The 26,376-nt window shown below is 37.9% G+C and overlaps 1 long non-coding RNA gene and 1 pseudogene across 1 annotated transcript; one reads left to right on the top strand and one right to left on the bottom strand.

Moving 5' to 3' along the window:
• Window positions 1-25,072, bottom strand: part of LOC139725477 (uncharacterized) — a 72,694-nt pseudogene extending 47,622 nt beyond the window's left edge.
• Window positions 9-5,837, top strand: LOC139725481 (uncharacterized). The gene is made up of 3 exons (XR_011710551.1): window positions 9-76; window positions 2,482-2,733; window positions 5,476-5,837. It is a non-coding gene; the product is annotated as an uncharacterized lncRNA (long non-coding RNA).
• Window positions 25,073-26,376: the final 1,304 nt, after the last annotated feature.

Below are 26,376 nucleotides of genomic sequence, written 5' to 3'. Positions count from 1 at the left end.
GTGGATCGGTCGAACCTCTGTCTGATGTTTCTTGCGAATGCCAGTTCGAGAAAAGTTACTTCCTTCTAAGGTAAAGGTGAGTAAGAATCTCATAATACTAATTGAACGTGTGTGGGGAAATACCCGGGTAATAATAGAGCATGTGTGAGGAAATGTTGATGTTGGAGTTACTTTCTCAAGCACGCGTCAACGCTTAATGTCGTGCTTTGCGTACATACAGTGGCAGTGCCAGTGCAGTGCCAGTGGCCAGGTTGTCTCTGCATTTCTTAATTTATTTCCCAAATCGGATATTGTAGAATCTAAACCACTCCGTCTTTCATCGAGTTAATCTACTGTGGTTATATTTACTGAAACTGAAACATGATTTAGTTTTGTCCTCACTACATTTCGAGGTTGATGACAAAATGTTACTCTAACGTTACTACCTAACCAAAATTCAAAAGTTTAATTTCATTAAATTCCCCTGCTAAATCTAATTTTCACGTATGTTTCTGCTGCTTGTTTAACTTAAAAATACCAGATCTAGAGTAACTGTACGTGTAACACTCCACAGTAACACAGCTAGATAGAGCACTGCACACTTTACAGTGACTAACCCATACCATGGGCATGCATTTTCCCTATTCTGTTCCCATAACTGGTTCTGTAGCGTAGTGGCCTACTTTTGTTTTGTTTTTTCAGTTGGCCTTGACAATGTTGTATTTGTTGTTTTACGTGGGCATTCATATCGCAAAATACAATGTAGGTCCCCCTCCATTCACCTCCAGTCATTTCGTCAAAGCCGGGGACTTCTTTCTTGTAGACTTTGCACATACAATTGTGTATAATTATGAACACACACGCAGAACGAGAGGGGACCGACATCACGATTTGGCCTTTACCTGTCATGTCAGACCAGAAATTTAACAATCTCTGAAAATTTGCTCGTGCAACAGTGGCCAGTGCAGTGTTTGCTGCGTTGTGATGTAAATGCAGCGTGTCTATGGCCAAGGCTTTTATATGGCATGCTGTCACTGTAAATGGAATTTTGGAGTAGGTGAAGTAAAGCAGATGATGGGTCTACCAATTTTGGGCACGTGGCAGTAACAACAACGAATTGTTGTCACTACTATCAATACTAATTTGACTTTTAGGTCAGGACAAGGGTGACGAGCTGGCTGATTGTCATTTAGCATTGCGCACAAAGTCACACAGTCTAGCCTCAACCAGTTCTCTATGACCGGTATATGACAAGTAGGGTTACTAATCTACAGACAATTTATATGTCACCGGAGTCTAATATTGTAGATTAAGTGTGGTTGATTGATGAATGTTACATTCTGTCCTTTGTCTCATTATAATGACGACAGAGGAGGAGAGCTGGGTCTGGGACCCTAGCTTTAGAAACTATTCCGAACAGATTAAGAACAGTTGTTAAAGGGAAATGTTATCACTAATAACAGAAATGCAGCAGAGAGAAGAACATTGGTGAAGAGAATTATGGTTGAGATGAAACAAGGCCAGGGTAATGTTAACAGAAATAGGAAGGATGATGAGGTAAAGGAAGTTATACAATTAGCCAGTTGGTGATCCCTTACAGTGACAAAATCAAATTGTTGTCACTTCAAATTTGAAGGTTGAGTATGGTCGTGGTAAGCTGGCTGATAGTCATCTGTCACCCAAAGTCATAATACAATCTAGCCTCTACTACATGTAGTTCTCTCTGTATGACAAGTATGTCTACAAGTATGTTTGTCAACACAGTTCTTTTCACATACAGTGTAACATCAATGTTCTGTTCTGTGTAAGGTAAACTTCCATTTCAGCATACCTTATACATAATTGTACATGTTTCTTCTTCTCTAGTCTTATTATTTCTTTTTTTGGTATCTCGTATGTTGTTCTTTGTTTCTCGTCTAGTCCCTCTCTCTCATGCCATGAATAGTAATTACAATGATGATGACGGTGATGATAATGATAGCAATAAATTGTTAAAACTATTATTATTGAATTCATTTAATTGATTGCGGCCAATTTAGGCTATTTATTCAGCAAAATAAAACACAAAAACATACAATATAATAATAGTGGCATTTACGATGAGAGCCAGGCAGCCTTCAAAGCATCTTGTGCTTATACAGTAGGATGCCTACACAGGAAAATATTTGGCTACATTACAAATAATTCTGTGTGAAATCGAGTAGATAAAACAAGACACCATCACATACACTCACACGCACAACACATACACTCACATGCAGTAAGACAGGATAGAAAGTATGTTGTCTAGTCAATCATGGGTAACTGTTAAAAAAAGGAGCACTTCAGTAAGCACTGAAATGTAGAAAGAGTTGAGCTGTATTTCAAAGCGGTACTTTTACACCTCCCCCCCCCCCCCCCCTTTATGGAATTCCTGGATCCGCTCCTGAGTAACTCAGGACAGTATAAGTATGCTATTAAAAAGGTCAAACCTTCTACCGTTTTCTCTTCTGTTGTCTACAGACTACTACAGTTCAGCATGCAAAATGACCAAGACTGGGAAGCCGTACAGCTGTTGAGACCATATTATGAGATTGTGTGCAAGAGGACAATATCGGTTTGGTGTAGGCCAATCACCAGGTGGAAAAAAAAAAGTGGAAGGAGGTGAAACAGAGGATTGACGCCTGCCACCTTCATGGTTCCATCTGAAGAAGCAAGCTGTTGGTGTGTTTGGAGCTGTGCTGGTCTGCAAACATCAATAGGCCCTACCACGAGGTGAGTTTTTTTTTTTGTTTTTTTTTTTGTTTTTTGTTACCTCCGCCAAGGGAGGAGGTTATGTTTTCGTTATGGTTTGTTTGTTTGTTAGTTTGTCCGTTTGCAACATAACTCAAAAAGTAGTTAACGGTTTGGATTAAACTTGCAGGAAAGGTTTAGAATGACACAAGTAACAAACGATTAACTTTTGGTAGTGATCCGAGAATTGTGGGGGAATTTATGAAGGATTTTTTATATTTTGACAGGTAGGGTCAATGAACTTGGGAGTTCAGGCTGCACGTATTTGAGGTTTACATGCGCGCACTAAAGTGCGTGGTCTAGTTTCTGCTAGGGCTAGGCTCGCCATGCAGCTGAGGGTTTATGACGTAACAAAGGCTTTTATATTGGGAAATCCGGCGACATTCAGCACACAATGCTATAAGTACATATGGGTGGATGGAAGAACAAGATCAGTGGTGGAAATGAGCTGCATGCTTTGCGGAGGTCTGCGCTCACAGTGCTTTTCTAGTTTTGTTTTGCTTTGTTTTTGTTTTTGTTTTGTTTTTGTTTTTGTTTTGTTTTGTTTTTGTTTTTGTTTTTGTTTTTGTTTTTGGGGGGGAATAACACCCAGAAAGTCCCCTGAGTTGTCAGATTAAATATTTCCATCCTCATGTTTTGCAAAACATAGCTGTACATGTGATGCAGAGTTCATACAGACTGTTGTAAATGTCCAATACATTATATATTAGGTTCAGAGATTGTTTGCTGGGGAATTTAAAGTGATGCAATATTGGAAAGAAGTGAAGAAAGTCTAATTTCAGCTGCAGCCTCTAGATCATATTATGTATGATGAAAAAGAATAGAAGTCAGTTAAAAAAGTCCAAATAAAACATATATTGAAATTGGTGAAATACTTTGTGCACACTAAACTGTACCAATTTTGAAGTCATTCATATTAGAAGTCATGCCTTAGACCTAATCTTTTTGTACCATCAAGTTCTTGTCCAAAATGTGTTATTGCGATTCTACATAATAAACTATTTGAATGTTGAAATTACAATTTGACTTTTGGTATGACTTTCAGCCCAGGACTGTAATAATGTATCAGAGAGATGAGAGTGATTGTACCTCGGAGTGGACATGAATTTAGTGTTAGTCTGTCTTTAAATGCTTTTTTTTTTCAGTTATGAACTAAGCTCCAAATATGCCTTTGAAATTAAATTCTGACCCTCAGCCTACAATTTCAAGCCTCCGCCACGAAGTGTCGCCGGAGGCATTATGTTTTCAGGTTGTCTGTCGTTCCGTCCGTCCGTCCGTCCTGTCCGTCATGAATTTTGTGGACAGCGTAACAAAAAAAAAAACCTTTGAGGCATCCTAATAAGACTTGGTATGTATATCATGCATGAGTGAACGAAGTTGTGCCTATTAACTTTTAGGTGCTCATGCTCAAGGTCAAAGGTCAAAAGGTCAAGGTCAAATGGCTCAAAAATTTCACTATTTTTCCCTTATGCAATGCCTGAAGGTTTTTCTTTAAACATGATGCAAACATGTGATACCAAATAAAGATTCTCCAGAGAGTTTGGAATTATGAGGTCAAAGTTCAAAGGTGAGAGGTCAAGTTAAAATGTTGAAATTTCACCCTTTTTTCTCCATATCTTGGAAATGGTTCACGGCATCTTCATAGAATGTAATTACATCTATGCATGTACTTACTAGCAGTGATCATCTAGGGAATGTAGGGATCATGGGTCAAAGGTCAGGGGTCAACGATCAAGGTCAAATCAAAATATCATTTGTTCCCTCATATTTCTGCAATATTTCCAAGATTTTTCTTGAAACTTGATATATTGCCCAATAGAGATTTTCTAGGAAGTTTCTTGCCCAAAGGTCAAGTGAAAGTGCTAAATTTCACTTCTTCTTTTTTTCCATATCTCGAAAGTGACTCAAGATATCATCATGAAACTTAGTACAGATTAATGCATGTTCTACCTGACGGTGATTCTTTCGGGAATTTTAGGGTCATAGGGCCTAAGGTCCAGGGTCAAAGGCCAAGTAAGAATGCAAAAATTGTAGTATTTAATACATGAATTACACTTTTTCTCCATACTTTGAAAGTTACTAAATGCATAGACTTATAAAAGTGTCAAAAGTCAAGTAAAGATTCTCAAATCCCCAAATACAATTGTACCTGCACTCTTAGGCAGTATAGCCATCCATCCAATTAAAGCTAGTTCAAGGAAAGTGAACATTCAACACATTTGTGACAAACCTGTCATTCTAATATTTTGCCAGTTATGTGAAACTGTAATCACACATTGTCAAGATGTTGTACTATAGACCTATTAGGAGAACGATGCATTATGGCAGAGGCATACCGGTCGCCATAGCGACATTTCTAGTTGTTGTTGTTTGTTTGTTTGTTTGTTTGGGGAAGTGAATTGTGTGCTGCAGTGTTCAGGTTTGTCCCATGGATTCAATTGAAGCTCTTTTCCTGTTAAATAGATATCAAGAAGTCCTTGTAATTTTCGACAAAGAATGAACCATCTGATTACATTAAATCAGCACAATAACAACAGTAACATACATAGCTATCAAAAATATTTTACCCATTTGAAAGATTTTTTTCTTCTTCTTTCCAGTTATCTAGGTCTAATGGTTTCAGCAGTTTGTTATTATCCTTCTTTAAATTTGAATTTTTATGGTCATGACAAGTATGTGGAGGTGTATTACATTGGAATTTACATTTATTTTTCTCACAAACAGCCGACTAAGAAAAGCAGTGAAGGCATTTTACCTGTGACAAGCATCTCATCATCTGCAGCAACAAGGCATCCAGCAACTGAGTCAGTGTCAGCATGTGCTCAGCCTCCATTACCTGCTCAACCTCAACAATCTGCTCGGCTTCAACAACCTGCATCTTCCGAGCAACAGTATTCAAACTAGGCAGCAAGAGAATGTTGCCTGTGTCACTGAAATATCTTAGTCAAAGACTTTGCAGAGCATCATGACTGTACCATGCACAGGTGTCTTGCCAGATATGTGGCAGAATGTGTCGTGTCCAAGTAGAAGAGACGCTTACTCAAGATATTGAAAAGCACACAACAACACAATCTTTGCCAGCTCTTCCAAGACATTCAGCAATGTATGGTTAGTATCATAATTGATGATTGTCTATTGGCTGATAAAGTTTGTAAAAAAGTTAAAAGTGAAACGTATCCAAATTCCAAATTTCTTTCCTCCATCGTAAATGAACATGCTTGAAATGCTTGTAGAATTGTGGGACAATATTGACATATAACAGCTACACAAATTTACCGTAAAACTTATGGAAGACAATTGATGCATCATTCATTTTGAACTAAGGTCACATGCTCATCATACAAGTGATAAACTGAATTATACTTCTAAGAACTATGTGAATTAGTGTTGACCAGATTCTTTGAGTGATGCTGTATTCAAATTCATGAACTTCCTTTGTCGAATTTTTTTTATGTGAATAATTATGCAGTACCCGCTGCATGCTATAAGGATTAGGACCACCACTTGCTGTCTTGCGTAAGCTCTGTAGTCTAGTGGAGATGATGCCTGTCAGAAAATCAGGAGGCCGTTGGTTCAAATCCTGCTTGAGTACATTATGCCCATGATTTCTATTATTATGGCTGCTGGCAAAACGCTGATCAGTTCAGACCTAGTGCTTATTTACGTCGGTGTAGGGCCATTTGTCTGTCAGTTGCAATGGAAGCATCTCGACGGAAGAATTTCATTAATTTGAATAATTGAGCAGTATCCGCTGCATGCCATAAGGATCAGAACCACCACTTGGTGGTCTAGTGGAGATGACGCCTGTCCGAAGATCAGAAGGTCATAGATTCAAATCCTGCTTGAGTACATATGCCCATAATGTCTTTTTGTCATGGCTACTACTAAAAGACACTGATTAGTTCAGTGCTTATTGAAATCAGTGTGGAGCAATATGTAAATCAATTGCAATGATGCTGAATTGTAATGTTGATAAGCAATGATTTCCCAGACATGGCTTTGTATGAATAAGTCTTAGAAGAGTGAACAAAATAGATTGTATTTTTTTTATACTTGTCAGCTGTGCGTGATACACATGAGATATTGAAATATGTGTCTGTGAAAATATTCTGCATTGTTTGTTTTGTCATGCAGGAAAGACACAGCCCCCTGCCACAGTATCCCAGCCCCCTGCGGAAGAATCTGTACCCACTGATGAAGAATCTGTGCCCCCTACTGAAGAATCTGTACCGCCTGCTGAAGATTTATTTTGACACCGCAGTTTTTCAAATTTATATTTCTTAGTACTATATAAAAAGTTAAGATAAAAAATTGCCCATTTAGAATTCATTCAAAAGTTTAGAGCTTAAAATCTGATACGCACACACACACACACAAAAGAAAAAATTATTGTATGTAACTAGCATAATGAACATAATTTAGAGAAAACAACCATGTTTTTGGAAAAAATGCCTCTTTATTCTTGGAGATTATGCGATAGGGAACATGCCTGGCAATTTTCGCCGCGATAGTTTGATGGATGGCCAAGATCTTAAGGAGGAGCCCAAACAACCCTCTCCCCCATTTTCCCCATGGTCGGGCGATTGGAGGTCAAGATCTGAGGAGGGGGACAAATAAGCTCCAACCCCACACTTGGATTAGGAAGGGTTAAATGTGAGTTGTGTATCACAGAATATTTGCATTTATATCTTATATGACAGTGACATGTTGTCATGATACCCTCATCATAAAAGATTTGGGGTTGTCTGTTCAAACTTGTTTTAGCACACTTGCATGAACTAGCAGTAATCTTTCATGATTAATATGATTAACCTGGGAAGATGAAACCTTGAGAAAGTTGACAATGGCTCTTGATATCTTTAAAGGTACTAAACTTTTTTTGATAATTTCAAGCAATAATATTCATTACCAGCAAAGTCGTGGGTTTTTCCATCAGGACAACATCATGCCAACTCGAAAGCACTGTACATGGTCTAGTGTATGAAAAAGGTCACATAATTTCACTCAGAATGTAAGGACTGATATATCCCTTAACACTTTAATTTGGTTGGGTTATTTTTCTGTAATGTATATTTGCAGATGACTTCAAGAGAGCAGAGCTCTCCCAGCCCCCCCCCCCCTTGCAATTCAGTATACAAAACTGTAAAGTTGGGTGTTTTTGTTTTTTAAAGGAAAAAAAAAACACTTTAAAAAACTGCACAAAAAGGCATATTTTTGGTAAATTTGGTTGATGAAAAAAATCATTTTTTTATGATGCCTCCACCACAAATTGTAACCAGAGACATTGTTTTGGGGTTGTCCATCCCTCCTTCCATCAGTCAGTAATCAGTTTTGTGGACAGCATTAAACTTAAAGGGAACCCAACCCAAAGAGCAATGTGGATTGAGTGATAGCAGCAACATTAGTAGAACACATCAGTGAAAGTTTGAGGAAAATTGGACAAGCGATGGAAAAGTTTTGAATTTTTAAAGTTTTGGTGTTGGAACCGCTGGATAAGGAGGCTAGAGGTTATAACGTATGTGTAGACAACAATTTAACAAATATTAAAGAAATTCCACCAAAATTCACTTTTCTAGCATAATGAAAGAGCACATGACTAACTGCTTTCAGAAAACAAGGGAATACTCAATTTACTCAGTCCACAATTCTCTTGATTCCCTTTAAGAACCATTTTAGGTATCCAAATGAAACTTGGCATAAACGGTGAGTATGAGAGAAGGGAGTTGTGCCTCTCAACTTTTGGTTGCACATGTTCAAGGTCAATGGCCATGGTCAATTGTTAAAAATTTGTCTGTATACATATTACCTGATAAAGTTGCTCTGGTAAAATTCTGGGCTATGGGATCAGAGGTCAAAGGTCAAATGAAAATGCTAAAATTCTATTTTTCCCATATCTCAGAAATGGCTCATGGTATCATCATGATATTTAGTGGATATGCATGTACTGCCTGACAGTTATTCTTTGGGATTTGGGCGACATTGAGTGAAAGGTCAAGGGTGAAAGGTCAGGTTCAGAGGCTAAAATTCCATTTTATTTGATTACTCTTTTTTCTCCATTCCCTGGAGATGAATAACAAGTCTAGGCACAAGAATACACATAACTCACTGCCCAATGATTCGTAGAGAAAGATTTTTGCCATGGGGTCAAAGGTCAAGAGAAAATGTTCAAATGTCTCATTATGAACTTATTATGAAACTTTTTAAAGGGGGTGGCTAGTAACTGATCAGTGGGAATCAGTGAGAATGCTGGGGGATGATTGTTCCAATCGTGGTGGGATTCAATTTAGAGTATTTCATATATGTGTGAAAATTATTTGCTTCAGAATGGTCTCATATTCAAGTAATGTGCAGTTCAGTGTTTCCAGGTTAGCATGACTGTGCAGTGACGGGGTGATCGTTAATGATCACCCCGTCACTGCACAGTCATGCTAACCTGGAAACATTACTTGAATATGAGACCATTCTGGAGCAAATGATTTTCACACAATAGATCTATATAATGTACTCTTAAATGAATCCCACAAGGATTGAAACAATTATCCCCAGCATTCCCACTGATCAGTTACTAGCCATCCCCTTTATAAAGACATATATGTGTCAGTTTCCAGAATGTTTTATGATTATATCATAAAATTGTTTAGGCTACCAATACTTTGTACCTGTAGTTGCATACTTGTCAGTTGCCTCAGGAAATATATATAGCATATACAGCTGTATTGCCAGTGTAGGCCTACCAAATAACAATGTATATTATGTTGAATGATTCTGATGACTTATTATGTTTATTGGTAGAGGAATGTTAAGGGGGGGGGGGGGCTCATCCCCTGGCCTATAGATTTGGTTCATCTCGTGGCATTATTTCATCTGCTCAGTAAAGTAAGGGACCTTTTATGAACATTATGAACTTATTATGAACATTATTAAGACATATATATATATATATAACATAAATGTCAGAATGTTAAGAAGGGGGAGGGGGGTGGGCTGCTCCCCTGGCCTAGTTCTGGTTTGTCTCGTTGCATTATTTCATGTGCTCAGTGAAATAAGGGACCTTTTATGAACATTATGACCTTATTATGAACACTGTTAAGACATATATGTGTCAGTTTCCAGAATGTTTTATGATTATATCATGAAATTGTTTAGGCTACCAATACTTTGTACTTGTGGTTGCATACTTGCCAGTTGCCTCTGGGAAATATGTCCAGCATATAGGCCCCTACAGCTGTATTGCCAGTGTACCAAATAACAATGTATAATATTATGTTGAATGATTTTGGTGACTTATTATGTTAATTGATAGAGGCATTACATACTTGCCCAGCTCATTTAGGAAACACTTCCACTTAAATATGTATGTGATATTTGCCGCAGGAAATAAGTGACTTTCTGTGACAGCATATGTAGTGAAAACATGGTGTACTTGACAGTTGCATCTGAAAACACTCCAGGTATTCATTGTCTGTGTGCAAAATGCCATGTAACATCTTGATGAATCTTGCCAAATTCATTTTAATGAAGATCGTAGTTTTGAATAAAGAGAATATGAACCTTTTGGTTCAGATCATGTTAAATGAAGGTATGAATTTGTTTTCCTCTCTTTCATTTTCATTTTATGTATTTTACGAGTAAGTTCATGTGTATAATTATGTTGATTGTAAAGTTTTGGTCTCTCCCATATATCAAAAACGAGGCATAGACATCACTTTTCTGTCAATGGTGACATCAACAATTTGATGTACTCTTTCCATGAAATCTTTGAAGGTTTTTGCGGCGGTAAAACATTGGATCGTAGAAGGCTTGAAGGTGCACCGCATATTATATTTTCAAGATTATATGTTTGGCCCTGAAAAGGGCCTTCCCAGCCCGGATAAGACCTTTTCTAGAAAGAAGTGTTGCACCTTTAAGTCTTATACCACCCAATCTTCCTCCAATTTTCCACAACTTTGAGCTATTACCATAAATCCTCACACAACAGCTACATACTTAAACATGCCAGTCAAGTTCAAATATGAGTGATGTCTAACTAGGTCAAAGGTCAAAGTGAATGTGTCAGTGAAGTAGCCCTGATAAGCACTATACTCATAATATTGATGTATATTCTGTAACTTTCTACAGATCTTAGGCTTAGCTTTGACTACCAAACTCATCACAGGTGCATGACCTAAAGATACCAATCAAGTTCAAAATGTGGTTGTCAAAGTCGAACAAGTTCAAATGTCAGATGGTTGAAAAATTTTTCCTCATAGGCAAGGTACTCACAGTATTGAAGTTACATTGGTTGCCAGTAAGGCAGATAATTGCATTTAAGATTTTGTTATATGTAAAGTACTGCATGGTCAAGCACCTGGTTGTCTATCAGAATTAATATTAATAAAATCATATTCATATTCACATAATTTACGAAGTACACAAGAGTTTTAAGTTGCTTCTAAAGCAATCTCATGTAAAACAAAAGTAACTTTTGGGTATTGTACCTTTAGCTGTGCTGCTCCATAACTTTGGAATAAATTACCTGAGAAAATGAGGAAGGCCCCATCACTTGCTGTCTTCAAATCTTTGTTGAAGACTTACCTTTTTCAGAAGCATTTGATTAATTTGTTATTTATTTTTGTGTGTGTGTGTCTAATCAGTAACAATGTCAGGAGCTCTGTTACATCACAGCACAGTAGAGTATATTTACATAGTAGCTGCGCTATACAGATTTGTCTAATTATTATTATTATCATTATTATTATCATTATTGTTATTATTGAGGTGTACTCATCAATATTTTTTTTTCAGATTTGAGCAATGACCACCAAACTCACAAATTAGGTAGGCTAAATAAATAAAAACTGCCAATCAAGTTGTATATGAGTGAAGTCCAACAAATTCAGAGGTCAAATTAATGGAATTAATGGTCGGTGAACTTACTTAATAAGCACTTGAAACAATATAAGGACACATTGTGGTGTACACTCAATAACTTTCCACATTGAGAGCTACGATAGCCACACATTAACACCACATGCATATCACCTGAAGATTCTGCTCAAGTTTGAATATTGGTAAATATTCTAGGAACTAGGTCAAAGGTCAGATGGTCTATGAACTTTCTCCGATTTAGTGTTATATATTGTTTGCTCTCAATAACGAATTTCCACAACTTCGAGCTATGTCCGCAAAACTCAAACAGGGGTACATCTGCTAAAGATATATGCCTGTCAAGTACTTGGTTAAATTGAACAATGTAAAAGGTCAGAAGTAAAACTCTAGAACTAATACACTTAAAAAACATTTTAATGACAGAGTGTAATATTTATGTGGGCGAGGACGATACATGGCTTGGTGTTTGTCTGAATTGTCATGAGTTACGTGTGAGTGGATGTTCATCTGTTATCTACAAAAACTTGTTTTTTGCGTGGAAGATGCAGTAAAATAAGGTTAAGATTTAAAAGCTTTGAAGTAGGATCCTGAAATATGTTGCCATTTTTCTCACTCTAGGGTGCAAGTCTAGTCAGTATTTGTAAGTATCAAGTTGACCTGACTATTATAAAGGTCAAAGGTCCCAAAATTGAATGATTATATACAGAAAACCAAGTATTTTTCAGTATATTTTGTAGAAATCCGTGGTTTTTTTTCTCCCCCCTCCCTTCCCCCTTCTTCCCCTCTTTCCCCCTTCCTTTTTCCTTCTTTTTCCCCCTCCAAGCAGTCCATTATGCCCTGGTTCGAGCGCAAGGAGAAGGTCACCAGCCTCCACACAGGATGTCATCGCTGCTATCAACCTGGCTATCTTGTAGTGAAGGGAAGTTGCTCATCGTGTGAGGGCGTGAAGGCGTGAGGAGGGTGCATAACAACGTGTCAAACATCAGGTGCGAATTCGAAAAGATTGAAGAGATCACATACGCCAGAACCTCGTGCTTTACTAAAGTGCAGTTTGAATGGCATAGTGGTACAGCGGATTGGGCTCTAAAACATGTAGTCACCGGTTCCAGCCATGCCTGCCCGGTCGCTGCCCGGTCACCTACACCCTTGGACACGTTGGACGAATTATTTTACCCAAAATGACGCTCATCGTAGAACGCGGATATGGGTTGTGTGTTAGAGGGATGGTAATAATGAAAGCAGGGCCTTATGGAAACGAGTGTTAACACGGACAAGGCCGCCCTGTGTAATTATAGGAAACCGTATCATATCATTATAGTATCAGCATTCACATATTGAGGCATTATTTCAAATAAGTATTGAAATACATTGCTTTTTAAAATGGTTTGAAAAAACTAGATATTAATATAAAAATAGTCTGTTTCCGACTTCATCCACTCACCCTCTCTCTCTCTCCCTTTTCCTCTCTTCTTTTTCCCTCGATATCTCTCACTCATACCTCTATTCTGACTGCTGCGTGAACTGTCTTTTTTCTGCCTATCCAATATGATTGTGCATATTATGACGTCTCGATGGAGGCAGTCCTGCTATAACCAATTAACCGATTTCCTATACAGGCTACACTGTGGCGATATTAGTAGAGGAAAATGCACACGGTAAGTACCGTAGTGGTATGTGGTTTGTGATGCTAATCATTGCATACTGGTGGATAATCGGATAATCTAAGGAAGATTATCCTTTCATTATATTATATCTTGCATCTCGTCCACATATACTATTTACTGGAAAAAAACCCAATAACAACAACCTGCTGGCAAAACCCAGATTTGAGAAAATTGTTTCATGGAGTATTGTTCAATGCTGTCTTCTGTTTTGTTTTGTTTTTTTCTTTCGATCTGCACTCAATTCGGCCATCTTTTGACCATGATATCACTTTAGAGGGACTTACAAGGGGGCGTGGTCAAAATGACCTGTCATATCGTCAGTTGATGACTGTGACTAGGAACAATCTAACTTGGGTTATTGTTCATCTACACGGTAATCTCTGCTGATCTGACAGCAGTGGTATTATACTACCTCAACAATTAGTTTGGAATGTTGGTTTCCTTTTTATTTTGTTACAGCGATTCCTGAGCTGATTCTGAACCACTAAGTGAATCTCGGGTAAATTTATCTAGATCACGTCGTAATGATAGTACCAACGATTATTACCCGTCTGACAGAGGATTGCTATGTCAGGCAAACTTAGATGACGTTAACATTACCTGCCTTACATATTAATCATGTTGGTTATCTGATACGGTATGATTACAATGCAAGTATAAACAGCATGGAGAAATCGTCATCAAAGAACCGAGAACTTCATTCTGCTTTTATGATCGTAATGAAAGAAGGCATCGTATAAACCATGCATACAAGTAAAGGTTATAGATGTCAAAAAAATCCTCGGATAGAAAAGTCTGAATATTAATTTACGGTAATGATCGGAGAAAATCCTATAACATCTTGGAATATCTATAATCGTATAGTACACTTTGTGGCGTGGAAGTTTTGTGATTTCATTTCAAATTTGCCTATTCAAACGATCAACCATCAATTATGTATGGGGTTTCGTTTTACCAACAGTTCAGAACAGAATTCACAAAACGGCAAGCTTGTCTTGGGGATGATTGAACATATTACCCCCAGAGAATCTCTCTCGATCCATGAGGACTTTAACCTCTCGTGGATGCAATGTTTCATTTTATTCATTGCACCATGAAGCACTCATTTGCGTTCGTGGCATCCGTACAAATATGATGTGAACCAAAGGTTGCCTTTTAGTAGATAATAAAAAAGTGCAACACAATAAAAACGTCAAAGATCAACAGGTATGTCTGCATCGCTGACGTATTTTGAAAATGCTTACCCAGGGTTCTGTACAAAGGCTATTTTCATGTCTAGAGATTGTATGACGTACTGACGAACACACAAGAATATACGCTTCAATTCTAAAGGTCATGAATCAAAAGTCGCATGAAGAATATACTGGCATTATACTTCCTTCAACAATAAGTGGCCGCCTCGCCCCTTCTCCTCTAAAAAAAGGCACCATGGTATAGAATCATTTAAGTCAGTTCAGCTTCAGTTGATGAACGTTACCCTTTATATTCAGATATCTTCTGGGATACATTTCAAATGTGAATCACCCAGTGGTCATCTTGACCTATCAACTGATTTTGTGTCACAAATCATCTGATATCAAATGACCTAACAACTTCCGTGGTTTCTCCGCATATCGGAGGCTCCCCGCGATCAACATATTTATAGTAACAGGTTGAAGGTGAGCTTATATAGTATCCAAATCGCGATTGTCGCAAGAACCACTGAAAATATCAAAGGATTCAAGACAAAACTACTTTATGGAAGAGCCTCTAAAATCAATGGGATGGACGAAATGGGATTTAAAAAATGACTCATCCTTGATTCACACTGCAATGATACCAGGTGTCCAAACACTTATCAAAGTCACGGGGTTCAGGTTACGTAAGAGAAGCGTATAGTTCAGTCCGGTTAGAGTCAAGAGGTACAATATATACTGAAGGAGATGAGCGGCTCTGAGACTGACAGATGCCGGGCAGAATATTAATCTCCGGTGTAGATATTGAGCATTGAAAGAACATCCCACTCCATGTTTAAGTTTACTTCATAAAAAACAAGAGTTTAAAAAAAAAGGAAAAACAGAGAAAATTTCGCTATAATTAGACAGGAATTTAGAAAATTATAGAATGTACATTTCTCGTGTTTTCAAGAAAAGGTAAATGTCGGTGAAAATCACGCATGCACTTTCGATGAGGCGATCATATCGCCTCAAAACTTGTTCGTTGGTTTGTACATCTTTTAAAGATATAGCACTTTTTTGTCAAGACTCAAGCAACTATACCTATTACTGCATATTTTTACCAGTGAATGATCAACGTCATCATCATCATCATCATCATCATCATCATCGTCATCATCATCATTTGTCCATTCTTCTTCTCTTCCACGCGTGGTGAACAAAGGTCCACCAAGGTGGAACCAAGGAGATTCAATGTGTTTCAAGCTCCTTGGTGGAACGGATTCATGCCCACTCACTTGTGAAAGCATCTGGTAGGCTTTTGGTATCCTGGCGGCACTTTCTCCTCGTATTTCTCGTTTGCAACGTTGTTGCAAGTATTTTCCATTTTCTGCACAAGATAAAGCAAAAGGGAAAAGACAGAAAGAACAGTAAAATATGTACCTAGCAAAAAATAACGACAACATTAGAGCACTGTGGAACAGCGAATGAAAATACCACTCTGAACTCGAAGAATGTGAATCTTCACAGAGTGTAAATATCGTGTAGGGTATATCGCCCATCCAAAATTCTTGACTTTGGTATGTAAATCATTTACGTGGGCAATGAAGTAAAAACCAATGGCAATCTTATTAGCATCACTCTTTACTCTGCACGGAACAAATTGAAGAGTCCAAACATGACGTGTAAATAGAATGTGTATTATAACCGGTGGTCTATATTGGTGATTTCTGACACAGCTCAGTCCGTGTGAGGCACATTTTTAAATTTTATACTGTAATTGAAACAGGCTGGCAAATGACAAAAATTTGATGGTAAGGCCATAACACGTTAACAGATCTCGGGACTCCCCCCTTTTCGGAATGAGTGTGTATATGGTATATGTTGTGCTTTCGATCGGATTAATAAGAGCTCACTCTGACACAAACAAGCGTAGAAGCTAACAGCGGCAAAAATTGACAGTAAATGAAACTGCAAGAAATCCGAAAAAAAAAAGGTATGCTCATCCAAGCACATTAGATATGTGTACTACCAGGGAGGTGACCTCCCTGGGTACTACCATTTAAACAGAAGACAAACCCAGTATCGTGCACTGTCTTTTAAAGGGATGGTATAGTTTTGGTTGAGATGGGGATTCAAGATTTATTTTTTTGCAAGATAATTAGAAACCACTTATATGAAATATGAAGGGGCATACAATTCAAAGAGGAAATGAAAGCTTATTTGATGAAAATCAGTTTTGAGATGGCTGAGATAAACAAGAAAAACAAAGAGGTTCTAATAAAAGGTAGGTCCCATCTTTTATCAAGACCACTTTGTTTTTCTTTGATTTTGATAATTTTGTTTGATAATGTAAAGAATATACGTATAAACAGATTTCACACTATCATGATATCCAATTAAGATATCAAAGTTTAAGAACATAATACATTTTATACTGTACATGGCATATTGCACAATCATTAAACGTCTCCGCCAACTGCTCGGTTCTCTTGACTTAAGCTTTTACTGGATTTTATTACATCATAGTTTATACCTCTTATCAATGAAATCATGTTTACTGATTGGTCTACATAGAGTCACATGTGACTCAAACATAGCATTGTTCTCTGTTCGAATTCTCGATCTGAATTCTCGAATTTCATAAAGATGAGGTGCATGGTACACGGAAGCTGCCAAAAAAAAGTACTGTAGGAGAATACTCAAAACGCAGAAAAAAAAAGAATCAGGAAAAAAAAAATGTTTTTGCTCAACATGATTCCTTTACGTCATGATTCCACATTCCTGTTTTGTCTGTCCCACTTTAACCAGAATAAATTAAGCGTGAAGGTGTCGCATTTGGTTGATGGACATGTCTCCTTGTTCGGTATATACCATTATACAAGCGCCTTTAAAAGAAATCAGATCAGTTTGATTACCTCTATTCTTACTCTTCCAGAGGGGGAAATCCCTTTTCACTCCCAACAACACAACTTCGGCTATCGACCCAGCCCCCCCCCCCCCCCCCATCAACTATTTAATGGGGTTTTGTCCTTTGTTATTTCCGACGAACATATAACCACGGATGAAAGCACACTGGGGACCCTCAATCGGTATTGAAGCACTGTAGTAGTGTTCAGCACTCTGGTGTTAAAGACGACAACAGTGGCGGATCCAGGGAGGACCGCATCGGGCCCGCAGCCCCTACCCCTTATTTTTTGTTGAAACAAAAGAAATAAAAAGAAAAAATGGGGGAGGGGTGCGTGCGCCCCCTGTAATTTTGTAAAGGCGCCCCCTGTTAACGGAATTCCTGGATCCGCCCCTGTTCATACAACATGTTCTTTTCAGTAATTTTGTTGGTATGGTGTGACGTAATGAGGGATGGGTAGAAGAGAAGAGAGAGGTTGAATATTGCCATCTCCTTGCGTTCCATGCAATGCTACACATGCACCGTATAACTATAAAACTTACTATTCGCTCATCAATTTCACGTGTAAGGCCGAGATACAGGTGTAACGAGCTACTCAATCCCACACATACAACATAGGGAGAAACTTATGGGGATGAGGCGGGTACCACCGTACTATACAGTGGCGGATCTAGGGGGGGGGTACAGCTCTTCATTTTTGGTTAAAACAAAAGAAAATGAAAAGAAAAAATGGGGTGCACCCCACCCCCCCCCCCCTTTAATTTTGCAAAGACGCCTCTCCTACGGAGAATTCCTGGATCCGTCCCTGATGAGTCTAAGAAACTACATAAACCTGACTTGTTTCGTGTATGGCAACTCCAGGACATTTCATCGCTAGAACTCTGTTCTCTGCAGGAAATGCTATCATTCTACTCCGCGATATCATTCACGTTCTTCGTGTGGACCCGAATGATATAGGCCTACTTTGAATTATTATCTGCTGGGTGACCTCGTGCTAATTTCCTGGCATAGGATATCCTCGAATACATATCCTGAATATCTTATGGAAATATCAAGAACTATACGTATTGAATATACTGATAGATTTTCAGAATATGCTTAAAGAGCAACAAAAAAGGCAAAAAGGTCCCATTTCCCCGTGAGGTTATAAGCGTGGTGGGCTTTACTGATTACAGTATAGATTCTTTAACAGTAAAAAGTATACATCTAATAACGCATAAGTAAAGCAAATTTCCTTTTCCCGTTTTTCTCCTTCGTTTCACGTGGTATAAGAATTATTCTCAGTATTCAAATTAGTAGGGGTCAGGTTCGGTATGAAGGATGCTGAATTGAAACCAAAGAATTAGAGTCAATTCTGAGAAATAACTTGATGGTTTGGTGTCAAATATCTTATCACACAAACAATCATATCAATTAAGAATGACTTTGTTCTAGTTGCGCTATTCAATTCTAATCTTAATTTCAATTCATTTCTGTAACTAATTGTTTTTTTCAAGAATACCATAAACATATAAAAATATGGAGAATTCTATGAAATTACATTTCCTACGGAAATTTATGTTTTACAAATTAAAGGAATCTTTTTTGATACAGACTGTAGTAGGCCTTAATTGTTGCATTTTCTCTTGCATGACGTGTTTTACGTTGCGGGGTTGTCACAAGGAACATTATCATCATTCCTATTACATTCAAACTCATTTTCTCCTTCGTTGTGTTATCTTGGAGTAATGATATTTTAATTCCAATTCCATGGAAGGTTTCAGCTCATTAAATTTGAGCCAGTAGATCGACGTACCGCCCAGCTCTCGTCCGTCCAGGCTGACGGGTTGCATATAGACTTGAACTGGATTTTGGTGACAGCCTCGTGAAGTATCTTACAGGCCTCACAGACGAGGATCCCCCATTCTTCGGATGCCCACACGGGAGAGTCCTGGCCTAGAAATGTGATGGAAAGGTAGGAATGGAATCATATTCAAAATGTGAACTTATACTAGTGAGTTCATTACAATAGGTTAAAAACTCATCTTCTGAAAAAAAATGCTACTTAGGTTTCAATTATGTGTGTCATAACAAATACTTTGCAATGCGGATACAGTAGAGTAATATAATAGAAGATCCGCAATATTAATATCCTTTATAATTATTATCATTATTATTATCATCATCATTATTTGTCATTATTATTATCAATATGGAATACAAATAGCAAAAAAAAAAGCCATATTGTATTAAATGAAAGCAAAAATATAAATGAATATTGTAGATCAGCAGTTGCGATCTTACAAATTTCACTTTTTTGTCAAATCAAATCAAATATTATTTTGGAAAACTTGACATTTTTAGCCGCTATGGCTTGGTAATTAAGACCAAGGCCTCTCAAACATGAGGCCACTGGTTCAAATCCCCTGGCAGCGGTGGTTCTGCACTTTTACTATAGGCAACGCAATTCATCCTCCTAGCCTGTACAGTCCTTTATAGGGAGGGCTTAAAGGTGTTGTGCCCAGTGGAAACTTGCTGAGAGGTCTCATTTACCATTTGCAGATGAAACAAAAACCCAAATTTAGTACTTCAAAATAGTTCTAAAATGTGAGCTAGGGATAGAAACAACCAATGTGAAAATTTGAATCAGTATAATCAATGTTAAGTATTGTTAAAAATACAAAATGTGAACAACAGTGTCATAATAACAATGTTTATACACTAAACCGTCTACAGTTATGGTTTATAGTTAGAAAAATTGTGATATCTCTTTTTATTTCAGGCTCTATTGTTAAATTTTTACATGGTATAGGATAATTTGTGATACAGCTGACCTACACATGAATCAAATGTGATATCTCGAACATTTCTAAAATCACTGCTCCCAATAGTAAACAGTACCCTTAATCTATGTACACTCCCCTAGTGGACACTTTTGATCTCATTCCTACTACTTCTTATAATTATTATTATTATCATTATAGTATGTTTATCATTGATGCTATTTTTTGTATGATTTTGATGATGTTAATGATTCTAATCAAATTGATAAACATGATGACCAACGTTAGGATGACGATTACTTCCGAAAGAATATACATTCAGAATACAATATATAAAATGTAAGGATTATGAAGAGAAAGAAGAAAACGAAGGAGTTTACTGGAGAGGTCAAGGCAAAAATGCGAGCCCTCAGTCTAGACAGGGAGGTGACACCTCCCTGGTCTAGATTAAAATGCCAAGACCAATCTGAAGCACTACAGTACGTTTTCCCCTTTCATTGCACTTCGTTTTTTTTTTGGTTTTTTTTTTTTTGCAAAATAACGCACACTCCGAACCATCATCGACGCTCTCGATCTTGATAACGATGACGGTTTTACGACAGTTTAAACAATATTAAAATCGCTTGTTTATGTGCAACCATGACTGTACTCTCTAAAAAAAATCGAGTGAAAATGTTTACTCTAAAAAGAGTGAATACAAAAAAGAGTGAATTTCGAGTGAAATTGGAGTGAATTTTGAGTGAAAATGTTCATTTTCACTCATTTTGGAGTGACGTCAGGGATCACTCCAAAAAATGTTCATTTTCACTCGTTTTGGAGTGACGTCAGGATCACTCCAAAATCTTCGAGTGATCCCTGACGTCACTCCAAAATGAGTGAAAATGAGCATTTTCACTCAAAATTCACTCCAATTTCACTCGAAATTCACTCTTTTTTGTATTCACTCTTTTTAGAGTGAAAATTTTCACTCGATTTTTTTCAGAGAGTAATTAAACAAAATGTAGCTTTCAATGACACGCTTATGGTTAACACTGTAATTTACATAATATTATTTCATCCACACATTGAGCGGGAGAAAGTTACCGCCATTTCTCACACATAACAATACAACGTGTATTATTCAATTTAATTCAATTCAGTACTAGTATATCTCAAGTCAATTAAATTCAGTTTCGGTTTTCTTGTACATATCAAATAAAGAACATAACAGTAAGACTAATATTGACACGCCTTACAGAGGCCATCAGATCGAATTTCATAGAAGTCGGAGGCTATTTTTTTAGACCTTGTATTAGCATCTATCACGTTCATGTTTCTTCCCGTATAGTCATAGCTTCATGTTCTTGAAAGAAATTTTTCCGTTCTATAGTGACGATACAACACTGACCAGGACAATGTCCTAAAAACTAATAAGAAGAAAATATTGTACGGAGAAATGTCTGTGGTATGAATGTAGTTTTACAATTAAATTTTTAGAAGTGATGACATTTCGAAGCAAACATTTAGAAAGTAGTTAGGAATTATTCTCTTCCATGCCTCGGTTGTATTTTTATTGAATGCTATAATCGTAAAGAAATAACAGTCGATTGTTTGACGTAAATGCTGTGCGCACGATGAACGTGCAGATACGATACAAAAATTAAACTATCAGATTACAAGTAAAAATAATTTAAAAAAATCAATTTTTACATGTGGTTTATAATAGTGTAGATCCTCATTAGTCCTCATCGAAATCTTCTAATGATGGAGAATAATATATTACATCTTGAGAACGGATGCTCCACATGTCCTTTATACTGTGGGGGGGGGGGGGCTCGGGGAAAAAGATCGCCTATTAGATTCATGTTTCACAATAGTCGTTAGCCTTGGGAATATCATACTTCTCTATATGGTCTCGACAAGTTAATGAGTGAGGCAGGATACAACGTTGAGTGTAATGTTGTGATGATTTTTTTTTATGAAATAGAATAATGAGGAGGGGAAAGTTCTCTTTTTGCTGCTGTGTTGTGAAGGGCAATGAAGTTCTCATGAGCACCTCTGCATTGCTTAAGGTGTTGCAATATTTGTTACCGAGCAACGCAAATCGGGCATGCAGATCATCTCAAGCTTATTTCTCATTACAGTAATTAGTATGGGGGTCCCAGACGAGGGGTATACCAGTGTTTTCAAGGTGGTGAATGACTCTCATAAAGCCATGCACAGTGTTAGCTGTACCACAGTGGCACCCATAGATGATTGTTCCGGTGTCAAAAGATTGAGTGACTTTCGTGGCGAATTCGTTTTCTGTCATTTTTGAGGAAGGGGGGAGGCAGTATTCAGGCATGTCATGAGTGTATCAATTCAAACGCCCATGGTAAGTATCAAATAGAAGGTACTCGTATATATGCATAGTGCTTCTCTACCACCCTAACCCGGGCTACCCCAACGCCCCCCCCCCCCCCCCCCCCGGAAAAAAAAAAATATTAAACTAAAAGTTATAATCGATTTTGAATTTTTTGACATAATTTTCAACACCAGAAAGAATAGAAGTCATGATAATAGAAGCCACTGGTAGCTTTGACCCAAGCAACACTACCGCACATATCATATAGCTATAAGAGCTTTTCGTAGCTTTTCACAAAGTGGTGAAGGAGCCACGCCTCTTGGTGCTTTTTGCCATTTGCATTCAAAACGTGGGGCCCAAAGCGAAAACGAAACCAGGAATAAGTGGTCGTCAAATTGGTGCAGACATTATGATAAGTGTGTGAAAACCATTGCAAACTTCTCTTTAAACCATTTGGGTTTAAGATGTTTTTGGTGTGTTTTTTTTTTCTTGCTTTCAGGTAATTCACCTCGTGAATCAATCATTTGGTCGGTTTTAGAATTATGTATATGTTATGTCTGTACAAAACATTAAATTTCTTTGCGCAACGATAAAAGTTACAGAAACGAAGCTCCGTTTGAATATAGCGTTTGAAGTAACTATATAAGACAAATGCTATATTTCTGCTCTATTTCTTCAGAAAAAAAAAATCACCTCACACACTGCAACAACGACAAAAATCTTCCAAACCATGATTCTGTTTATGACATCATCTGTCAATCACTTCTAGCTCAAGAGCAGATTAGGCCTAATTAAAGACATTGGAATGTACCTTCCCCTAGACGGAGCATAACTTCATGTTTCCATAATTATGAAATGTAGTTTGTCAATCCTAATCATTGGTTAATTATGGAAACAGGCAAGTTGTGCTTTATAGTTTATAGGGATGGTGCATTCCAGTGTCGTTTGTTAGTCATGCTGAGTTTAATAGTAATTTGACAGTGATTGACATAATGATGCAATCGACTTAATCTTGGTAGGAAGCTTTGTTGTGGGCGAATTCAAGTAATCTGAAGAAAACAGCAATATACATATATATATATATATATATATATATATATATATATATATGGCACGTATAGATATTCATTTGGCCATATAGGTGATGACCAGGCTTTGGGAATCATCACAAGTCAGCATGTATTTGAGTGGGCGGGTCCTTTAGATTCTGCTTGAATGAACATACACATGCATAAATTGTAGGGGAGACCCCTACGAAGCAAATCAACCTTAAAAACACACAATGGTATAGAATGGGCTCGTTGAAATCAAAGGAACAGAGCACAAACGATTTCACCAACTTCTCATAGATATAGTATTACGATTTTTTTTTTTGTTTCGATGCTCAGTGTGCAGTCTAAAGCGGTTGAGGAAAAATATTGTGTGAATTTCTTTCGTCATGTGAACTTGGCGCGCTCGATCGTTTATTTGGTATCATGTATCACGTATTATGTCTTTCCGCTGTGTTTTAAAGGAGAAATGGTACTTCCTAAGAAGGATGTTCGTGTGCATGCATGAGCAGGGCTTTGAAAAGATAGTTTAAAAAGAACTATAGCAACATATGCACAAGGAAGAGTTCACACAAACGGAGGAACAAGCATGAGAACATGAAGACTATAATCTACGGAGGTATTAACGAAAAACTTGTCGGTCATGTGTGTCATCATACAAGTCAAATGATCCTAAATTTCTTGTAATGTTTCTGCTTTAATTCAATTCTTCTATGAATCTACTGATTTTGTTTCTCTGAGTTTATGGACAAAAAAGTGCTCCTTTTTGGCATGTCAACGGTTCTAGGACAATTACCACTAGACAATTACCCCAGAAACTTCCCCTGACCCTAAGCCTAATCCTAATCCCGAATCCTAATTCTAACCCTAACTCCAACCCTTAACCTACCCTAACCCTAATCTTTACTCTAACCTTATCAATTTACCGGGGTAATTGTCCTGATACGATGCATATAACACCACCTTCCTTTCAATGAATATTCATGTGGGTACAAGAAAAGTTTTAGCGACGCATATCACCGACTCATTATCACCCCACGCAGGCCCACAGAATAGAGAGAATATAAGTTTTACATTATGTTATTAAATACATTCACACGAATAACTAGAAAGTCAGAGAGAAACATGCTGAAATCCATCTCACCTTCCATGGCACACTTTTGACAGTGGCAGGGAGTGCAATCGGAGCAGACATCGTTTCCCGGGAGCACCCGCAGACCTATGGCCTTCGAGTGGCGAGGGTTATTGTCTTCAGCCATGGTCAGCTATAGTAAGCAGCAAACCACCCACTGGCTGTAAAGGGTATGCTCTTATCGCAGCTAACTTCTTGTCGTCTGCTAATTTCAATAGAGACACATGAAACCAGAGTATTTTAGGAGAGAATGAGAATTTTACCGTCCAACAATTCTCTATTAAAGCAGCTCATACTGAGGCGCATCTAACGACTCTGTCCACCACTGTCCACACGGTTCGGCTCGGTGTGCAAATTAGCCAAATAAGTTTCCTATGGTAATTTATTTGCCACTTAGAGGGTTGCTCGGTGCACAACTTCATGATCGTCACAATTGTTGCTGAAGAAACTTGAAGACATAGTGAAGTCAGGTGGTTCAAACAGTGATGACAATTAAAAGACATTCGATATTCGATACCAGATTTTTGCGAGCTCGAAGGTTCTGGCGATGAAGAGTCGAGGCTATTCAATATACCGTGGTGATCTGTAAGCAAGAAGGGTGGGACGCAAAAGCCTTTAGCCGTTAACGTTGTCCGCTTCTCATGATAATCCACTGGTTGCAATCATCATCATCTTCTTCTTCCTCTTCTTCTTTGTTTCGAGTCACATGATACAATTTCCCTTGAGAGGGATATATTATCCAAGAACAAACGAAATTCTGATGTATGTTTCTCCTTTCCGCTGTGTTCGCAGGACAAGTTTTACGCCCAAACAAAATATATACCAAAGGGTGTTAAAGCTCCGTTGATGGGTCCAAGAATCGAAGGGTAGTTCCCCTTGCTCTGAGCACGTCGCTCTAAAGTGAATGCCACTGAACGGTAGGTAACGATTTACAGAGATAGGACCCGGACATACTCTGGCCAACTCAGTTTACAGCCTGACCGCTCATGTGCGTGGACAGAGCGAGTGAACATGCTTGGCTTGTGTGCAGGTAAACAGAGCTCTCAACACGGAAGTGCCGTGAAAATAACCCGACGATCGAGTAACAGTGTGTTTTCCAACGCTATCACGCGCCGCCGGCTGAGGAAACAACCACCAGACGAACGGTGTGCGCTCTTTCTTTCACCACGCATTTTGTCGCGAAGGGAGGCCTTTGTGAATTTCTGTCCTTGAAGCAGGAAGGATATGTTTTGCATGAAATGAATCATGCAATAGAATAACGATATAGAGATAGGTGAAAGGCCACCGATGTCTGTGGTGTTTGAATTTAAAAATCTCTTCGTAGCTTATAATGGCTGTTCCGGGGTCCCCACACTGGCGGAGAAATTGCCATAAAGATATTATATTCTAAAATCCACGCGACGTGTCTATCTCGTCAAGTGTTTCAGCAAATATTGACATGGTAGTAAACACTATTATACACCCTTACAATTTTTTTTTTTTGTCAACAAAAGTCAACAAAGTGTATCTGTTTTCTTTCTTTTTTCCAAGAGTTACTCAATATTTTGTTTCAATAACGTTTGGTAAAAGGGGGGAAATCTTTGCTGAATTTTCAATTGAGCTAAAGGTTGTGAGCGTAATGTTTAATGTACAAAATAAACATGTATTATCGAGTTCAGTTCAAACTGTGCCATGGTTAATCGACAGGGAACGAAAGCATCATTACTGGAATTCATCCATTGTTTTTATTAAACTGTATTTGTCTGTCCCACATCTTTCAAGGTAA

Source organism: Diadema antillarum, unplaced genomic scaffold (genome assembly GCF_040938485.1).
Source record: "Diadema antillarum isolate AM-2024a unplaced genomic scaffold, OU_Dant_1.0 seq00000043_RagTag, whole genome shotgun sequence".
In the NCBI taxonomy this organism is placed as follows: Eukaryota; Metazoa; Echinodermata; class Echinoidea; order Diadematoida; family Diadematidae; genus Diadema; species Diadema antillarum.
Note: the sequence above shows the minus strand (reverse complement) of the source record. Positions and strands in the feature narration are given on the sequence as shown.